Source organism: Rhyacophila brunnea, unplaced genomic scaffold (assembly GCF_057557595.1).
Source record: "Rhyacophila brunnea isolate RB1 unplaced genomic scaffold, BYU_Rbru_1.0 scaffold_7, whole genome shotgun sequence".
NCBI lineage: Eukaryota > Metazoa > Arthropoda > Insecta > Trichoptera > Rhyacophilidae > Rhyacophila > Rhyacophila brunnea.
Window position 1 is genome coordinate 4,103,649 of NW_028233339.1, and position 19,947 is coordinate 4,123,595.

General features: G+C 31.0%; 1 protein-coding gene across 5 annotated transcripts in view; it reads left to right on the top strand.

Annotated features, from left to right (window-relative positions):
• Positions 1 to 1,849: 1,849 nt before the first annotated feature.
• Positions 1,850 to 19,947, top strand: part of LOC147064383 (uncharacterized) — an 82,700-nt gene continuing 64,602 nt past the window's right edge. For all 5 annotated transcript variants that reach the window (XM_085957417.1, XM_085957420.1, XM_085957418.1 and 2 more), the window contains exon 1: positions 1,850 to 2,191. The gene's annotated coding sequence lies outside the window, so the exon portion shown is untranslated. The remainder of the gene's footprint in view (positions 2,192 to 19,947) is intronic.

Sequence of the window (19,947 nt, forward strand, 5' to 3'; positions counted from 1 at the left end):
AAACAATAGATAATTTTTTTCGAAAATAAAAAACGTATTCACTACTTCACCAGGTATATTTTTTATCCCTAAAAAGTAATAACAATCAATAAGTGTTTTTATTGTGTATTAGCTGTTATTCACGGCGCCAAACTTGGGTGTATAATATTAATTTATGATACACGGTTTTAGTCGGGTATTCTCCTATAAGCAAACTTCAGTTTGCTAATTATATTTTTAGACATTATGTCAGTAAATATCAATGAATTAAAATTATTATTTAGAGCACCCACTGAATGCGCAGCTATTGTAGATGCCAGATGGAAACAAAATTAAGCCCATTAGTAAGTTGGTACAGAGGTGTCGCAAAATTCTGAAACATTGCACTCGTATGATACATCTTCATACTAATTATTCCTATCCAAGCCTTGGATGAGTAGGACGCGGTCCAAGTAGCTTGGATGGAGAAATTTGTATGAAGATGTCCAGTACGAGTGCGCTTGGATGGCGCTCGGTCCAAGTGTACTTGGATCGTGGTAACGCGGCTTTAGAGATTAGGGCCTCGATTTACAGTAAAGTGTCATTTCTTTGTAGGCCCGATTGAGTTCAATCTGTCCAAATTTGTAAATAGAGTGAAATATTATATTATATATTATAAATATAATATCATATTGTGTTGTGATATTTAATAATAAAATTAGGTATGTTAGAAATATCTGCATTACCTCAAAGAATAGAATGGTTCATTAGTTTTATTTTTCAAATATAATAAAATTAATTACTTATATATATGTATGAAATTGTAAGTATCTAAAAATATACACAATCCAATTAAAAGTCACTCGCTTATACACCGGGATAAAATTTATAAGAATTAGGTACCTATCGATATTATTATTTTGACTTATTTTTATCAAATTTAATGATAAAATAATAATGATAATTTTCCTATATTATGCAGTATTATTTACTTTACCATTTTTCGTCCGTCTCGGGTTTGTTTTCACAAGTGTTGGAAATGTTTATTTACGCTCCATATTGAGTAAATAAGACCGAAAGATTAATGTATTTCAGATCATTGTAGGTATGTACATATGTACATGATGCATAATAGCTATATTTTTGTGTATGAATTACACTTGCAAACGGAAAATAAATATTTTTTGAACTTTAAATAATATACCTACCATTTCCCATCCAAGACAAAAGCATTTTGGACGAAGGAGGATCTTAAAATAGGAGGATTGTTGTTGGTGACATTTATTTAATCAGCCCATTGCATCCCGGTACTTGATCAAACCAAACCTGCGGATCACGGAACAAGGAGTAAGCGTTCTGGCTAATTTAATTGGTATTATGAAAACACTACCAGTACATAATATACAGTGACGTCAGTGACATCTCTGTGCATGCCAGCTCCCCCCAGTTTAGTATACAATAATTGTATAAAATCATTACGTTCTATATTTTTGATAAAAAGAAAAACTCCTTTCTATGAAGCCTACTGTCAAAACTTGTATTATTATCTTTCTTTCTTAAATATATTTAATCCATTTCTGAGCAGTGTATGACCTACCTGCCTACCTTACAGAATTTTACTGCCTATGCATTTTTACTGTCGTTTCCAGTTATTTTATCTTTATTTTGTTTTCTTCTTCAATAGATTTTTAACATATCGCATAGTTGTAAAAATATATGTGAAATGTAGTGGTTGAATTTTTTAAAGCCGGTAAGTAAAACAAACGTGGTCGACAAAAACGTAATATTGAACGCACGTTTCATATTACGCGGTTCAAAGTGTTCACGTTTATCTTTTTGTGTGGAATGTTGGCAGCGCCCCAAGGTTGACGCTTGCGCTTGCACCAACTTCACAGTCGTCCGTCACTCGTTCGCCGTGCATGTTGTGTTTCTAGGTTATGTTTCTCCGTGTCTTGTATTTTAATCTTAAGTGCCTAAAATGTGTATTAAGTAAACAACAATTTTTACGTTATTAAATAAACCGATGTTATAATGTTGAAGTGATAGCTTTTTAGCATGTTTATTTTAGTTAGTGCTACATAACCTGTTTGTTGGTGTCAAAATATATACAAATAATTTTAATCAAATTTGTATATTATTGTCAGTGAGAATCTTGTGTCTCTTTGTGAAATATAAGTTCTTTGGATAGTCGCTTACGGATTCCATTATCGTTAATTTTCTCTGTGGATAATAAGTAAGTTTTTTTAATCTTTTATTAAAACATTGACGTTGTTGACTTTTGTACAAATTAGATTTACTTTTCGGTGTTGCACCTGCAATAATTGATTTTCAATCAGCGGGCATCCCGAAATTATGTCATTTTATAATGTGTAATAATAAAATTATAATATGCATTCAAACAATTTGATAATTTTTGTTTTCAACTTTCCGTATAACTAATGCGATAGTTTTTTAACGTATCTTTTATGCATAATAATTAAATCACCTGTCGTTTAATTAATTTAAAAAGTGTGTTACTTTTTTGGTTGTATTATTAATTTATTAAAATATAGATTAGTGCCATTTTTTATTTATTTATTTTAATGGTGTCTTCAAGATTAGTGTGTCTACAATAGTTGATTTATTTAAAATTAGAACTATTTTAAAAATCTGTTTTTTTTGTTTTAATGAAGTTTTCCTATCGTTAAAATTAGAAATAAAGAAATCCAGTGAATTAATAAAAAAAGTGTTTTGTTTAGTTCTCTTTGAATTTTTGTAGCATTGAAATTCTAAAATCGTAGTAATAATAATAATATTATACATTGTACAGACACGATGTTATTATTATGCCTGTATCCTTCGTAGAGGAATAAAATCGGTTCATGTTAGCTTCGTTTTGGTACTCTCAACGCCATCTGTTGTGGCAGGTGTTAACGATTATAGAAACGGCTACGGCAGGGCAGCACTGAATTTTAATATTATTATTTCGATCGTTATTATATTTTTTTTTTATCTCGTCGGTCGTTATTGTTCAAATTTCAGATTGAAATTCCGTGACTTGCTGTTTTCAGAAACAGTCTGCCGTTTATTTTGTACTATCAAAATCTTAATGTCCGCAAAATTTGATCAAATCGTTGAATAAATAAACAGGACTAGGTATTGTTTTAAATTGCCAATTAATTTATTATAAAAATAAAATATAATAAAATGATTTTTTTTTCTATTTGCAATATTGTTTTGTTTTTTTTTTAAATCATACTTAAGCATAAATAAATTAACCAAACATAAATTAACCAATCATGATAAAACAATCTAGTATTTTATTAGTTTATAATAGCTTTCACGTTCGTTGATAACAAATACTTACCAATATCCATTTATTATATTTTTATCAGAAATCTAAATTAGTATTTTTATTGTACAAATATAGTTAAAAGATACCCGATCTCATAATAATTGTTTTGTTATTCGACGCGAACTCAGCGCTCGAAATGGAAAATTTTACGATTCGGAGCGCTCGATAGTTTTTCGAAAATGTTAACATTGTTACCTACCTATCAAATTTTATGTATACTTTTATAAAATAAGTGTGTTATATTTTTTTTGTTATTGCCTATCTATCTCAGATGGTCAAATTATTCTTTCCACGAGACGGAGTGATAACTTTGCCGATTTTACGAACCAGAACGGAGCTCCGATTATTTCGATCTCTGCGCGAAGTTAATTTAAAAAAAATGTGCCTACCTAGGTATATGAATAAAATAACATTCGTTGTTTAATTTACGCGCGGTCTTATAATTAATAAATTTAGTTGCCATAAAGTTTAAAAAAAAAAACTTCCCGGTGAACATCCGTCGCGATCAAAAATGTGTGTGCAACAGCCAAAAAATATTTATTGTGATAAATGAATATTCTCGATAAGTATAACATAATAATTAAATACATGAGTTGGTTATCCATTTCAATAACCATGTATTTGCTATTTTCTATTACTTAATTGTGTTCAACATAAAGTGGCAATTTTGTGTCATAATTGCATCGTTCGTAGCGGCGAATTTCCCAGCTCTACGTCAGCGTAGTGAAGTTATTCGGTGTGCGTAACCCTGCGGGCGGGTCAGTCAGTGAGTGTTAACTTAATCGACCACGTGGTCTTGGGTCGCCACTCGCCACCGTGCAAACTTCCCACCGGTGCATTGTGCGGTGCGAACAACGACGAAAGTGTTTTTTGTGTATTCGCAAGCATGTTGGTCACACTGCGAAAAGTCATTTGAAAACTGTCAAAATTTACAGCCATCATCTGAAAACGGACTACTTGATGATTGTCAATAATAGATAATTTAAATATTGAACAGGATCGACATAATAACAATTGACTACTTATTATCATATACTCAAAAATATTCTGAGCTTTTTTTAATTTATTTATTCTCACCTACGGCTGTTCAATTTAGCTCGTTTAATTTCCTATTTCTAACGACGACACGATATAACTATTAAAACGGTACAATAATAACAGTACATCGTAATTAAATAAATACCTGGTGAAAAGTAAGTAAACATTAATATAATAACAGTTATATAATAATATAATAATAGAAATCCGACAAAATTTATCACGACTACTAATAGAACTAGGTATTTTACTTTGACAGTAACAACAAAATTAACATTACTAATTAACATTTTAAAATCTTAATTGATATATGTACCTACCTAATTCTATAACATACTTTTGTCACCAAGCAGTTTTATTTAAAATCCTACATTCATACATACAGTTTGCTCGGTATTATTTACAAATTTAATTAAGTATACAAAGTCTTGATATTGGCATCATATTATGATTTTTGAATTAATTACATGCCATAGAGACAATATTGTAATGTTTCGCCGATTGAAATATTCATTCATTTTATTCTGAAAAGAGTCTCGAGACAAGATATCAGTATAACTTTGCAATTCAATTTTGTCTCGAGTGATGAAACTTGCATAATACCTAGCTACAGTTACACATCGATTTCTGTATTCTAAATTCGAACTTGTTTCAATTTTGTTGCGCAACCACAAAAGAAAGGTACCCGACAATGTTATTAATGTTTTGAAATAATAAATTGAATGATCGGAATTTTTAGAATGTTGAGTTAATGAACTACTTGGATCTGTCTATAATGCAATGTAAAACTGCGGGACGCACCGATTCATTTATCATAAAGCAGCGGCTCCCAACTTAAGAGGAGCAGTTTATATTTAGGAATGGAGTGGTGAGCCACTATGCAATGGAGTTCCCATAATCTTTGAGACTCAAGTACTAAATGGTGAAAATAGGAAAAACTTCTCTCTTTAGCGGAAGATCTTTATAAACATGCATGGGACATTGCACTAATTTAGACACTTCTACCTGGACATCTGGATTTAATACATGTTTTTATTATCAATTAATTATTGTCGTTAGTAACAAAAATAGTCAATAGGTGTTTATTTTTTTAAATTCCATAATGATTTATTCGAATACCTACACATTTACTTGAATAAATATTATTTTTTTAGTCTTTTCTTGTATTAAATTACTGGATTAACAGAATTAACAGTGTGTATTCGTTGTCGTTGTGTATTTTCAACTGGTGAGTGCGTATAGTGCCGAAAGGCGGAACCCGGTTGCAAAAAATGATTCGAATAGAATTGTACAAAACTGAAATCAATTTTTTTTTTGTATAAATCTGCTTACTGGAAGCCAGCCGGGAACAGTGGCAATTTTCATGGCCGATTTCGGGAATATTCATGAATCATTCAAGAATGATATCGTAACTCTGTCCTAAAACTTAATAAATATTTCAGGCTATTTTCAAAAAAAAATCCGCTGACCACTAATGGTTAAATAGACGAGAACCGTTTTTTGGTTTATGTATAATAATTTTTCGGTAGATACCTACGCCGTTTGTAACCACTGTCGTAAAGAATAGACGACAGATTTTGATACATTATTGCAATGATTTTCGTCTAATTTATTTTATTTTTCTTTAAAACCTTTCGACACTTAATTTACTGAGATATTGAGAAATAAAAATTGTAGATGGAGAATGATATTATCTATTATATATTATAAAATCGGTTATAGAGGGTGTTCTCAGTGACATATTTTATTTATAAGAATGTGTTGCGATGCCATCTGCATGCAAATTTTCAATTTATCTAAGAAAAAAGCAGGCAAAAGTATTGGACACATCTACCTACTCAGGCATCAGCAGATTTAAATTTAATGAAACACCAAAAATATTCGATAATAACGTTTTGACGATTTTTAATTTATGGTTTTTAGTATAAACGGTAATTAACTATGTGTTCTAACTCTAAACACTAAAACTTTTTTATTCGGCGTTCTTGTTTAAATTATAATATGCATTTCTCCACCGTTGATCCTTTTAATAATACACATATTTCATTTAAACGCGCTATCTCCAAAATTTTGTATACATAGATATTATATTATATAAGTATTTTTTTATTTTATTTTTTTGTATATAATTTAATTACTCATTATTCTTCCTCATTTTTCTTATGTAATTTCTTTATATTTATGTTATTTTTACTCTCTATCTTGTTAGGCTTAACTATATTATAATGTATACATGGAAACTTGGCTAGTTGCAATAACTTTTCATTATTATATTTTAAATTTTTGTAATTAATATGTAACTGTTTGTTTAATTAACGAATAAAATTAAAAAAAAAAAAAACAAAAATCAGTTTCCATTGGTGTGAGAGTCGATAATGCATGAAGATACCGAAAGGCGGATCCCGGAAAAAGCTACAGTCTCGTTAGACTGACATAAGTGACTTTAAAATCTTGTCCTTTCTTAAATAAGTATGTATGTAATCCGCACTTCATTCAAAATCTCAATGGAAGTTTTTTTTGTCTGTTATTAATTTTTAGTATTTAATTTACTTTTAGGTTTTACTAATAAAAAATACATTACGAATTGGTTAATCATTATGCATTACAAAAACTTAGTTAGCATTATAGTAAAATTCTAGTGCTCTAAGGTTTCTCATTTTCAGTATCCAATTTGTTAGTTGCTTAAGGGGGAAGAACATGATCGTCGAAGGTCAAAATTGAGTTTTTATTGTATTTTCAAACCATGATCCTGGACACTCCTTAAACGTTGTAGATAATCTATATATATAATTTTGAAGCCTTATTATCCTTTATAGTTATTTTAAACATTTGATGACTGCATAAAGTATTTTTGTTACATACAATAGTATTCTTTTAAACCTCTCGCTCTAATGTTTTAGAATATAGTCATATTTCGGTACATAACTGTGCAGTGGTGTTAAGATTTTTTACATTTATTAATTTTTAAACGCATTTATAAAACCATTAGTATAATTTATTACGAGATAATTTTTGTAAAATATCCACGATAAAAAATTATATTGATAATCTCTGTGATCCCACATTTGACAAGAATTAGGCATTTTATTATTCAAAAAATCGGCAAGATTAACACATTTGAAGATGATTCTAAAGATACTTATTATAAGCTATGTCTTTGACCATTCAAGTGTGATAAACATCTTATGAATAATGATTGCTTTATAATAATTATTGACCTAAGAATAAGGTAGTGTTTTTTTGAAATACGCCATTTCTTTTGTCATTTCCCAGTGGTTAAGCTACAACATACGGCCGTAGCCATAAATTGACAAACTATAATTGAAGTAGGGAGTAATCGACCTACGACGAGCACGTGGGCCGTTAAGTGAGGAATACATGTACCTTAACACACTAGAGAAATGATTACGTGTATAAATATTGAGTATGTAAATTCAATTGCCCTTAACTAGTAGAGCAGGAAATAGTGTTTCAATAATATGTTTTAAATATGTGGATAAATTGAAGTCTTGCGAAAGCATACTAAACTAATATTAAACCTTTGAAATAAGGGATTATTATTATCTCGGTGTAAATAATACCATAAGCCATAAGCTGATCAAGGCGAAGTCTTCACTGAGCCTTTTTTAAAGAGGCACCTAGCGGAAAAATACGAAGCTTGCAATTTGAGACATTTTTTTGATAATTTACAATTTCGACTGTATTAATGAATAAATATGTATCTGAAAACATTAAAAATAAAAATATTTTTTATTTTAAGTCAAAGACAAACTTACAATTGTAAAAAATGTAATGAAATGTGAATTTGTTCTATCGGTCCGCACCCTATTATTACATATATTTTATGGTCATATTTATTATTAAAATTTAGTTTATTAAGTTTTCTAAGCATCACCTAAGCGATTTTTGACAAATTCATAGTTTCAATATTTTTTATATCTTTTTTAAAAAACATCGATTTTTATAAAAAATATAAATGTGTATAACTTGAAATCCTTTTTATATATATCAAATCAATTATTTTTATAAATATAAATAAAATATTTATATTAATATAAATAAAAAGGATTTCAAGTTATACACATTTATATTTTTTATAAAAATCGATGTTTTTTAAAAAAGATATAAAAAATAATAAAACTATGAATTTGTCAAAAATCGCTTAGGTGATGCTTAGAAAACTTAATAAACTAAATTTTAATAATAAATATGACCATAAAATATATGTAATAATAGGGTGCGGACCGATAGAACATATTCACATTTTATTACATTTTTTACAATTGTAAGTTTGTCTTTGACTTAAAATAAAAAATATTTTTATTTTTAATGTTTTCAGATACATATTTATTCATTAATACAGTTGAAATTGTAAATTATCAAAAAAATGTCTCAAATTGCAAGCTTCGTATTTTTCCGCTAGGTGCCTCTTTAAAAAAGGCTCAGTGAAGACTTCGCCTTAAGTGCGTAGGTGTTAAATTTGTTAACTATCCTAAGTATCTAATAGTTAGTTAGTGCTGGTATGTAGGTAGGTGCTAGGTACTTAATTAATTATAGTTTTTATCAATGATCCCAACCATAGGCCATAAATTATAATATAAATTCTTATAAAATGTAACATTGTTCTGCAGTTTTCGCACAAATTTATCATGCTCATTATAATATTTTTAAACGTGTGTACTTATGGCGTGGACAGGCTCCAAATTACCGATATACATATTTAATTTTCAAAATAATATGGTACATTCTTAAATCTTGTGAATTATTAATTGAATAAAAGAAATAGTTAATTAAAAATAATATATACTTAGGTAATCTTTTGTTTTTTCGCGCATCGCTTTCTTTAAAATATTTTAATAGCTACTTAGTTCCTTTAGTGCCCAAATGAAAATTCTAGATATATTTTTATATGAAGGGTGTTTTTACACGTACGGCAGATATTTTACATGAGAACATATTTAAATTGTCATCGAAAATGATTCTCATGCACCCGTTGATATTGAATAGTAAAATTATTCCCAAGATATCATATAAGAAAACTGTTCTATTGTTTCATGGTACTGTCTATCGTGCGGTTTACTTTTTTGATACCACGATTAAAATTAATGTATTTTTTGTGAAGATATTGAATCTTGTGTTCTTTTTTATATCATTAATTTATATTGTATTATTTGTTACTTACTTTCTGTGTTTTCCTGTAAAATAAATAATTATCTACCGCCTTACTTACGTGTTGATAAAATGCAAAAACAATAATTAGATACAAGATAAAAAGAACTTTTTATATACAACGTTTTTAAATTTTCTGTTGAATCATATAACCTTGACTTGCTAGCTTAAACGATCAAAAAAATTTGTACTTGATAGAAATAATACTGAAATGTCCTTTTGATTTCCATAGTAACTCACGTATATGTTAATAATTTAGTTGCTAGGACCCCAGACCCCTAGCAACCAATAATAGTGGATTGGATTACGTATTTCTTCCGAAATAACTTTTCATACAAAACAGAATTAACTGAAAATTAATTCAATCCTACTTAAAGATGGCTAAAAGTAATAAAAAAATGCATTGGCATCGTGTTCTGATAAATTCTAAAAGTTTCTCAAATGTCTAGCTAGTCAGGAAGTTAGTTAAAAATCGATTGCAAGATTTGTACCGGACAAATAAGAATACGAGCTAATAAAAACGTTGTAATAAAAAATGAACAATGAGAAATACAAAATTTGTTTTAAATAGATATATTTTTTTTTCATAAACTATTAATAATATACAAATGTACTTCATACAATAATATATGAGTGAAGATTTTTCTTTGAATTTCGCACACAATAGTGCAAAGGAAGCCAGCAACCGACGCTGTTCACTATAATAATAATTTTGCACATACAAATCGAAAACTTTATTCATTTAAAGTTATACCCAGCGGAGCTGTCGAGGGTGGAATTCACCCCATCCCACACGCCGACTGCACTACCCCGACTATAACATAACTCCCTTCAGTTTTATAACACCGTACTTGAAAAACCACAGCAATTCTTTAAAATTAAGCACCCTGAACATTGCATGCTCTACGTAAGATTAAAGTAATGTTTACATTATTATATTACTTAATAACAAACTAAGCGTTCGCTTACATTAAGTAACTGGTGAAAATAATGCATTGTCATGAGTAGGGAATCTAATCCCGAGCCAAAATTCTGATCCCGGGATTTCGGGATTACAATTTGACAATCCCGGGACTGGTCCCGGGATTTGCATTTTTTCCATTGTTTATATAAAATTTTTATATTTACAAATAACACTGATAAAATCGGTCAAAAATAAATCTAGTATAATTTATACTATTTAAGACATTTATTGTTAATATTGTCTACGTTCAATCTTGGAGTAAATAATATTGTAATATAAATAATAATGTGAATTTAATAGGAGATTGCTGTTTCTGATAGTAAAGACTTAATGAATGGATTAGCGAGATTTAAAATAGTATAGCAAATAATCATGGCGTACTTATGACCTTTCCGCTTCATAAATCTAATTAGTCAGCCAAATCTGAAACTGCCGTAAAACGTATGATATCATGGTGGAATAACTTTGTTAATAGTGCGAAGCATTGGTTTTTTCCAATCTTTCAATTTTTAATAATTTATGTGAAAAAATAAAATCAATCGGCAACCTACACATGGGTATAAATCAAACTGCATTCAAACTCAGTTTATTTCTAATGTAGTTATTTTTTATTAAAAGTATTTTTTCTGTTATATTTTCGCTTTTACTTTATTTTCCATAAAAATGGATAAAAAAAATCAATCCCGAAATGTTTATTAATCCCGGGATTCATAGGTATCGAAAATAGCTCGGGATCCCTAGTCATGAGTTTATGTCATCCGTAGGTAAGTAATAAAGTTACTACATCGTGAGCAACTAGCGACACCTTAATACTATGAAATTATTTTCACTGTAATCGTAAATAATATTTATGTGAAGTGATTGGCGCCGCATTTTGAGGGAAATAAGAAAGTTATAAACTTATTCAATTTATTCTGCATTTGTGAGCTGTGCCAAATATTATAGAATAAATTGCCGGGCGTAACTGTGTACTGCAGATACTTGTTTTACACTTTGATCACTGTCTAAGTGTGTATTGATATTCATTTTGTTTGATAGGCATTTCAGCATACTACTTAATAAATAGCTAACAAATAATCCTCACCCAGTTGCCATTAACATAATACTCATGGACCGTCTCCATATTGATCACACTATCGTCCATCTGGCAGAAAATGCGTGAAATATTAATTATATATATAGGCAAATACCTACCTAATTATGTAGTCTGTCTACCTACAACCTGTTTCTAAAATCAATAGCTATAAAATGGTAGAATGTAGTGACACTAGTGGCATCTAGCGACAGAATATGAAAGATACAATTTATTGTTAAATTAAACTATACTTTGATATACGATAATACGACATGTTATTACTTATCTAAAAAACATGAAAAGGTCTTTTTGATTTCAATGCCTAAATTAAAACTGTTGTGCACACTCGGTCAACGCGTTCATCTTATTACATTTTTTAATGATTGTTATTTCATATTAAAATATAGTTTGATAAGTTTTTTCCGCAGGTGTCGAAGACATTTTTAAATAATATATAAGTAGTTTAAATGTATTTGTATTTCTTGAGTACTTTTAACTATTGATTTCTAGAAAATCTATAAAATATTTAACTTGGAATCGTTTAATTGACATCAAGCTTTCGGTATGGGTTACAAATATTACGTAATACGATTAACGTGTTCGAGGGCACATTATAAAATGTAAAGTATATTAAGTAAATTGTATGTTTCATGTATCACTGCACGTTGCGTTAAAACTAGGTTCATTCATAATACCTATAATATTATGATTCGATAGAAATGCTTCTATCTACAGGGGGGCAATGTGCCATTAACTTCAGTTTTAGAATGATTGCAAATCTATAAAAGATTTTCGCGTTCAATCAATATAACTGTTATTATAATATTATAATTTTTATACATCGCACCCCCAGAAGTACACTGGCGTAAGTCTGAATTTGGCTGTTTTGAGTTATGAAAGCAGTTCAATTACATTTTTTTTCTCAATCTCAGGAGAACACTAGCGTATCTCTAAAAAAATATTTAATGAGATATACGCCTAACTTCAGTGTTCTTTTAAATAAATTGAGTCAAACATCGAGAAGGACACTCCAGTAACCCTGATACTCAATTGTCCTTTTTATAATATCGTTATAGCAAAACAAAATAAGTCCCTAGCTGAACACTGAGGTAACCAAGTTGCTCCAGTGTCTTACAACACCGATTTTGACAGTTGAGCCCAGAGTTTATTTTAATTTCCTTGTAGAACAAGGAAGTAACTCAAAAAAAATTTTTTTTTACAAAAAATACTGTCTTTTAATCATTATATTATTGCCACTAGAAAGATATAATTTTTCCTATTCTACAAAAAAAATGGACATTGTAAAGCCATTACACATTAAATCAAGTAAGGTAAAGGCACTAATGGTTGACAGTGCACTAATGGTTGACACTTTTGAAATATATTAATTAAAATAAGAAAACCTGTGCGTGTATCCATTCGAAAATAGCTTAAAAACATGTGCAGTGTAAATTTTGTGATGAACCAGTCAAAACTCATTTCTTTGCTAGCCAAACCATTAAAATGGCGAATATTTTTTAAAGAATGTGACAGAGTGAGTACGTATTTCAAATTTTCTTACCAAATCCGTTAAGAATGCTGTACTCTTCCAGGTAAGAAATTATTACATAATATGTTTTTATTTCAGATTTTTGGTATCTTACATGTAATAATATATGTTAGAGTGTAGATTTGAATAGGTTTCGTGATAATATATTTAAATTTATGTCTGAAATTGATGGGTGTCAATTATTGGACCACAAAATAAAGAAAACCTAATAGTTGACAGGGTATGTCAATTAGTAGTGATCACATCAAAGTTGAAATAAGAGTGATTTTTCAACAATTTCGGCATACACATACATTCAGTTTTGATTCCATATAAGAAAGTATATTTTTCGTCCATCCTCTCCAATAGTAGACACATGTCAACTAGTAGGTAAATTAAATGTCAACTTTTGGTTCCGCAAAACACGAAGCGACTGCCTCAAGAAAAATGCCACCTATAAAACGACAAAATGTTTCAATACTCTTAAGGCCTCAGTTGAGGCATGGTCTAAAAAGATCGTGGCTAGGCGATGCGCCGATTGCGGGTCGCGGGTGCAAATGACGCATGCCGACCGAAATATAATTTGTCATATAAATCCAACATGCGTCCATTTAATGTTCTGTTTATTGTTCTATCAGGAACAATAATAATATATTCATTGACATGTTTTCTTTTTAAAATAAGTAACGTTTTAAGTTATCTTTACACGATTCAAGAATTAATACCCCCGTCGCCATCACGAAACAAAATTACGTATTGACACCTCGACGTTCTCTCTCAGACTGCCAGCGAGTCCAAAATTTCGTCGCGCCTATAGTTGAAAAAATTATTTGCCGTTTCACTGAAGTATCAATTACATTGAGCTTCTTTACGAGCTGTTTGTTGGCGAATTTATAATCTGCCTGTAAAGTCGCCCAGTGTAATTATCGAACAAGCTAACATGTTCGATGATTACACTGGGCGACTTTACAGGCAGATTATAAATTCGCCAACAAACAGCTCGTAAAGAAGCTCAATGTAATTGACGCTTTAAGCAGCTATGGAGGCAGTTATACATGATGAGGCAAAGCCTTCCAACTACAACAGCTACAAAATGCGCCTAGAATTACACTGTTATATAAAGTTGAATCTCATGTGTAGCATTAAATGAGAACAAGTTCATACATATCTGAAGATGGAAGAAAATAGAAGCAGTGCTGGTAACATTGACCAATCTTTACGAGCAACTGCAAATCCAAAAAAATGTATTTTAGAAGGGAAAAAGAGATATCATAAATATGTCTGCGTTGTCCAAAAGGCATTTAATAAAAATTATATCATGGTAATGATTTGTTTTGACAATGCAAAAACGAGTCACCGGTTGATGGTTAATTTGTATGTAGGTACCAGAAAAGGTAAGGAGCAAATATTTAGGTAGGTACATGTAAATTATACCAAAATATTCCATGTCAACTATTGGTGTCTAAAGGTGTCAATTATTAGTAATTCATCTTTTTTGCCATGTCAAGCATTAGTGATAAAAGATAGGATACAAAAATGTTTTATTAAAAAGTGTGTTTGATTATTGCTTATTTTCTCTCATTTTAATATAATCGGTAAGGGTTTTGTGCAGTGATTAAGATATCTGGTTTTTAAATATATGAAGAAATGTGTATTCTATATTTAAAAAAACATGATTTTTTTCTTAATGTGTCAACCATTAGTGCCTCTACCTTACCATAAACATGGTTCAAAAAGTTTGTTTCGGCTCTCCTGGAAAATGGCTGATTTTGTCATACTACAGTGTACTTCTGAGGATGCGACATGTCTAGCTTGCACATTACTTATATGTAAAATCTAGATGTCTAAACTTGTTGGTGAATCATGTACTTACCGTGAATATGTACATAGGATAATCTTTTAACTAATTACGTGGGTGTGAGTACCGATTGCCTAAAATTTGCAAAAAAAAAATCGATACTCTGTTCGTTATAAGTTATACTGCTACGAATCCAGTTTATCAATGCCTTGTTATGAACATCTTTTGAATTTGCAATTTACGCTTCGTGTAAATTCTCAACTAAGTTACTCAATATACTTACTTTCTACTAACTTCTGGATAAGACAATAAACTAAAGTGGTGGGTATTATACCATACGTCTAAATATCGAAAGTGGTGATGGGCAGGGCTCAAAATGACCGGAGCGCTGTTCCGGTTCGTGAAATCGGTGAAGTTATCGTCCCGTCTCGAGGAAAAAATAATTAGACCGTCTGAGCTAGATATGCCATATTAAAAAAAAATCTAAAACAGTTATTTTTATAAAAATACATTAATTACGATTTGATAACTATGTTAATCTTTAGAAAATTATTGTCGAGCGCTGGTGATGGGCAGGCACATCATCGAAAGTACAGAGAGCTCGCTGAATCGATGAAATACCTAATTATTTATTGGAAGTACGTGTAACGTAAAACTGAGACGATTGGAGACAGCAAGGATCCAAAGTGACTCAGACCTTCCCCATCCTGTATTTTGTATTACTTTACCAATAATGTACACTCTACCTTAATAGTTTTCGGTCTTATATAAATCCATATAGGTATCATCCACCTATCTAAAATCGAATGCACATACAGAACATGTCTGCCGAGTAGTAATAGTCGTTAAGAATTCCAACGACTTAATCTAGTATTAGCAAAAGCGCAAGTATAAGGTGGTCGAGACAGTGAATGCAAAAACTATATTGCTGCCACCGGGCCCGTTTTTAAATAACCGGTTACCCATCACTGACCTACAGCAAGCATTCCGATAAGTGAATCTTCTACATCGCTGCACTCATGCGGCACGGGGGCAGCTAATTAATATGCCCTGTTGAATAACAATTCTGATAGCCCAAACGCCACAAGTAGCGACCGGCTCGCACGCAATGTTGTCGTAACAATATTATTCCACGCGGCAGGTTGATCCGTATGTATAACAATGCGCGTTGAAACGCAGATAAAAAAAAGCACCACGCGGTGCCAAGTTAACATGTGAATAGAAGAGGCGTAGCTGTAGAGTAGACGAAACATTATGCTTTGGGCCCGAGGGCTATCCGCAGTCGCGGCCACCTGCGCTACGGCCTGTTGTACAGTCTGCGACTACCTGTTATTCAGTTCCGAAGCGCGAGGCACGGGTCTGCTCGGCTTTTATTCGTTGACTGGTGAATTCAATTTGAACATCGGTTCAACCGACGATTACAGCTGGTTGAATATCCACATATCCTATTTTGACACTGGCCTTTTGCCTTTGACCATGTATTTTATCGAATGTAAAATTTTAGGCCTCACGTTGCATTGTTTGAACAACTGTATCATCACCGCACAATATCATAATATAATATACATTTTAATGAACCATGATCATATTATTATATATGAGTAATCAATAATAATTAGTCGTGGCAATATTGTTCCATAAGTAGATTATATTGCAATCTTTTTTTTTTAATCTTTATGGATATTAGGCCAACCTTCGTCGTGAATATGCTTAAGTATTCCATATTTGCGTAATTCCGAGTTATGTGAATTTGCAAATGTATGTCTTACTACTTAAATACATTATAATATGTTCAGCAATTTTAATAAAAACATCATATCGAAATATCACTTAGTTCTGTACTAAGGCGACGATGATATCATGATAAAAATCAGTCGTTGTAATTTATCTATCAACAACGTCTCAATAGTATCAACATCCAATTATAATGTATGTATATACTTTTTCGTAACAGATCATACTCACACAGGTAGGTACTTTATGTTGTATTGATTTATTTGAAAAGACTACAATTATTATTTGCCATTATTCATAAAAAACATAATTACTGATAGCAATCAATATAAAATACGAAAGAAGAGACTGTCATTTTTTTGTAAATATTAAAATAAAAACTATTATAAATTTAACTTAAATACCTATTTAATTAAAACATCCACAAACATTATAATAAATACAGAGATATAAAAAAACCAACCTTTGTCGTGCTATCAATTTTTTAGTTTTGTATATTTGATAATACCTATATTGTATCTTTCAAATACATAATAATAATGTATGTATAGGATGTCAAATCTAAAATTCGGTTTTCTCAAAACATACAAAACTGGACTGGACTTATACAATACAATACAATCTTTGCGCTAAACCGTAGAGAATGTAGGTACATTTTGAGAAGGTACCCCATCCGGTATAATATTTATTTGTTGATTTTTTTTCTTATGTTGGTATATTTTTTATGTGGTATGTAAGTATATTCAATAAAATAAGATAAACTTTAATTTGGTGTGTTCCTCATATAAAATTTCAATTAAAAATCATCTGATATGCTAAATAAAATTAATAACCACGTCCTCATAACCGCTATTAGCATACAAAATCGCTATAGCTGATTGATGTTAAGTTTAGTTATTGTCATACTGGTAGTTAACCCAGTGGCGTAGCCTGACATATTGCTCCCCCCCCCCCTCAACAGGGGGGGAGTGCAACCGTCCTCCTAAGTTTTCTAGCTGCCATAAACGGATGAAAACAAATGGTTATAACATGATTATTATTTTCCTCTCCTAAATTCGTTCTACTCATAAAATTTTTGCTAGCAGGTTAATTATCGTTTATGTATGTTAAATATTCAAGTTTTTTAACACGTTTCTGCTGGAGTGTATGTATATACTGCATGCATATTATGTTGTTTCAACGTTAAAACGTGATATCATGAAAACAATCTGCCGATGATGACGATTGAGTGTAAGTTTATAGTCAATAAAGGTTCGAATACATTATGATGCACGTCGCGTACTGTCACATACTGTCACGGTGACACATTTAGTCTATGGTTTAGTCATTCCGCAGAATATTTTGAACGATCACTATCTCTATAAATTCAATTATGGAGAGTGCCAACTCTAACGTATTAGTATTTTGAATTATTATTCATTATTCATGCTAATTTCAGTTAATTTTAACAGTTTCTACATGTGCGTACGTACGTTAAAATGACTTGCGATATTGCATTCATAGATAATATTTTGAACAGAACTCAACCTGCAGACCATAGATAATAGACAATATTCTTATAGAAAATACATAGTGCCAACCACTAAAAACAAAAAACACGTGTACCGAAAATGTGTTGGTAGGTATGTAAAAAATGAGGGTGTCGATGCAACGCAGTACGCGTGAGGTGACCTTTTGTTGTTTTGGTGATTTCGGCAGATTTTGCCAAGTGACAATATTCGTTTAATTTAAAGGTTCAAAATGTGCTACGGGATGGGAGCATCAGTCTGATAACATTTTAAACACCAAGAAAAACGGCATTACACACTATTTTCACGTAGCGGCAGCTTACTGTGACAGCACATAACGTGATCATAATATATTTGAACCTCAGAGTAACAATATATTATTGTGTCAACCTACTGAATATAAATGGTTCTATTGATACCAATTCACTCACACTCAAAACGTTGTGGAATCACCATTAAATGTATACCTACAACAATAAAATTACAAATGATACCCTGTGGTTATAGTCGAAACTCTTTGGTCTAGTCCTAGTCACTAGTGGATTATCTGTTATGTATGAGAGAAAGCATATGAAAATGTTTTAGTGGGAGCGAAACGGTAAGAAAACGTATTAAATATCATCATAGATATAAACGCAAATTCTAAATTTAAAAAAAACTGAGGAATTGTTTACTTATTATATTTATTCGGTCGTGAAAGAAAACAAATGAAACAATCATAATATTTTGACAGATACTTACACTGCGGTAATAGTATATCAAGTGATCAGAAATTATATTATATTGGTAGGTTTTTTTTCTATAATATATTTCACGAATACCGATATTCAATAGGAAATATCGAAATATGTACTGGTATTGGTATTTTCATTCAGTATTGCAGTCCCTACTCTCGATTAGCTATGCCGCTGAGAGCCGCATGCAGAATCTAAGAAATCGTTCCTAAGGATAAGTCGCCGAAAAGGATGACTTAACTATAGACAATCCTGAGTATAGAGTTAAGGAATCCTTAACCATAGACTACTTTTGTTATGAACACGCCCCCTTCCGTATTACGCATGAGTGCAGGACCGTAACAAAAATATCGATATTTTGAAGTATCAATACTTTATGAAAGATACATCGATATTTTGCTATTGATAATTTCTTTCGATAACGATGGATATATAATAAAATTATAAATAATCCTTCGCAAACAACCATAATTTAACAACGATATTTACAAACATGTCCCCCGCAAGGCGGGGGGATAACAGGGCTCTAGCCTGGGGGTCAATCAGATAAGTGAGATAAACAAACATCACAAATTTGTTCTAATACTAAAAAAGTCGCCTGCGCACTATTAATTTTAACGATTTTAACAATAGTAGTACGATGCATTTTTTTATTATCGTATGTCGCGATACTTGACAATATAATAATAGATATAAATTCTAATGGTTTTAAGTTTTGTACTATTCCATTTGAATCGTTTTTTGCGACACGGGTATCGCCTTTCGGCATCTTCGGGCACTATGCACACTCACCAATAGTAAATACAATTGACACACCGACCCGGGTCGTATCATGACCCATTCACTGCGTCCAACGCAACCGGTGCGTTGCCCATCAGGTGGACATTATATATAATTAGCATGTTATTTAAATGTGATAATTAAATATTAATTAAATGGTCCGCAGTGAGTGGGGACTGCGGACCTTTTAATATAGAGATATATTATAAAATACACAAAATCACTAAAAATACAGTGAATATCCTTCATTTTACGTCGAACACCGTTTGAATGCTGTATTTAGAAAACGTTGCTTGACAAATTTTAAAAAACAGTGACATAAGTTGC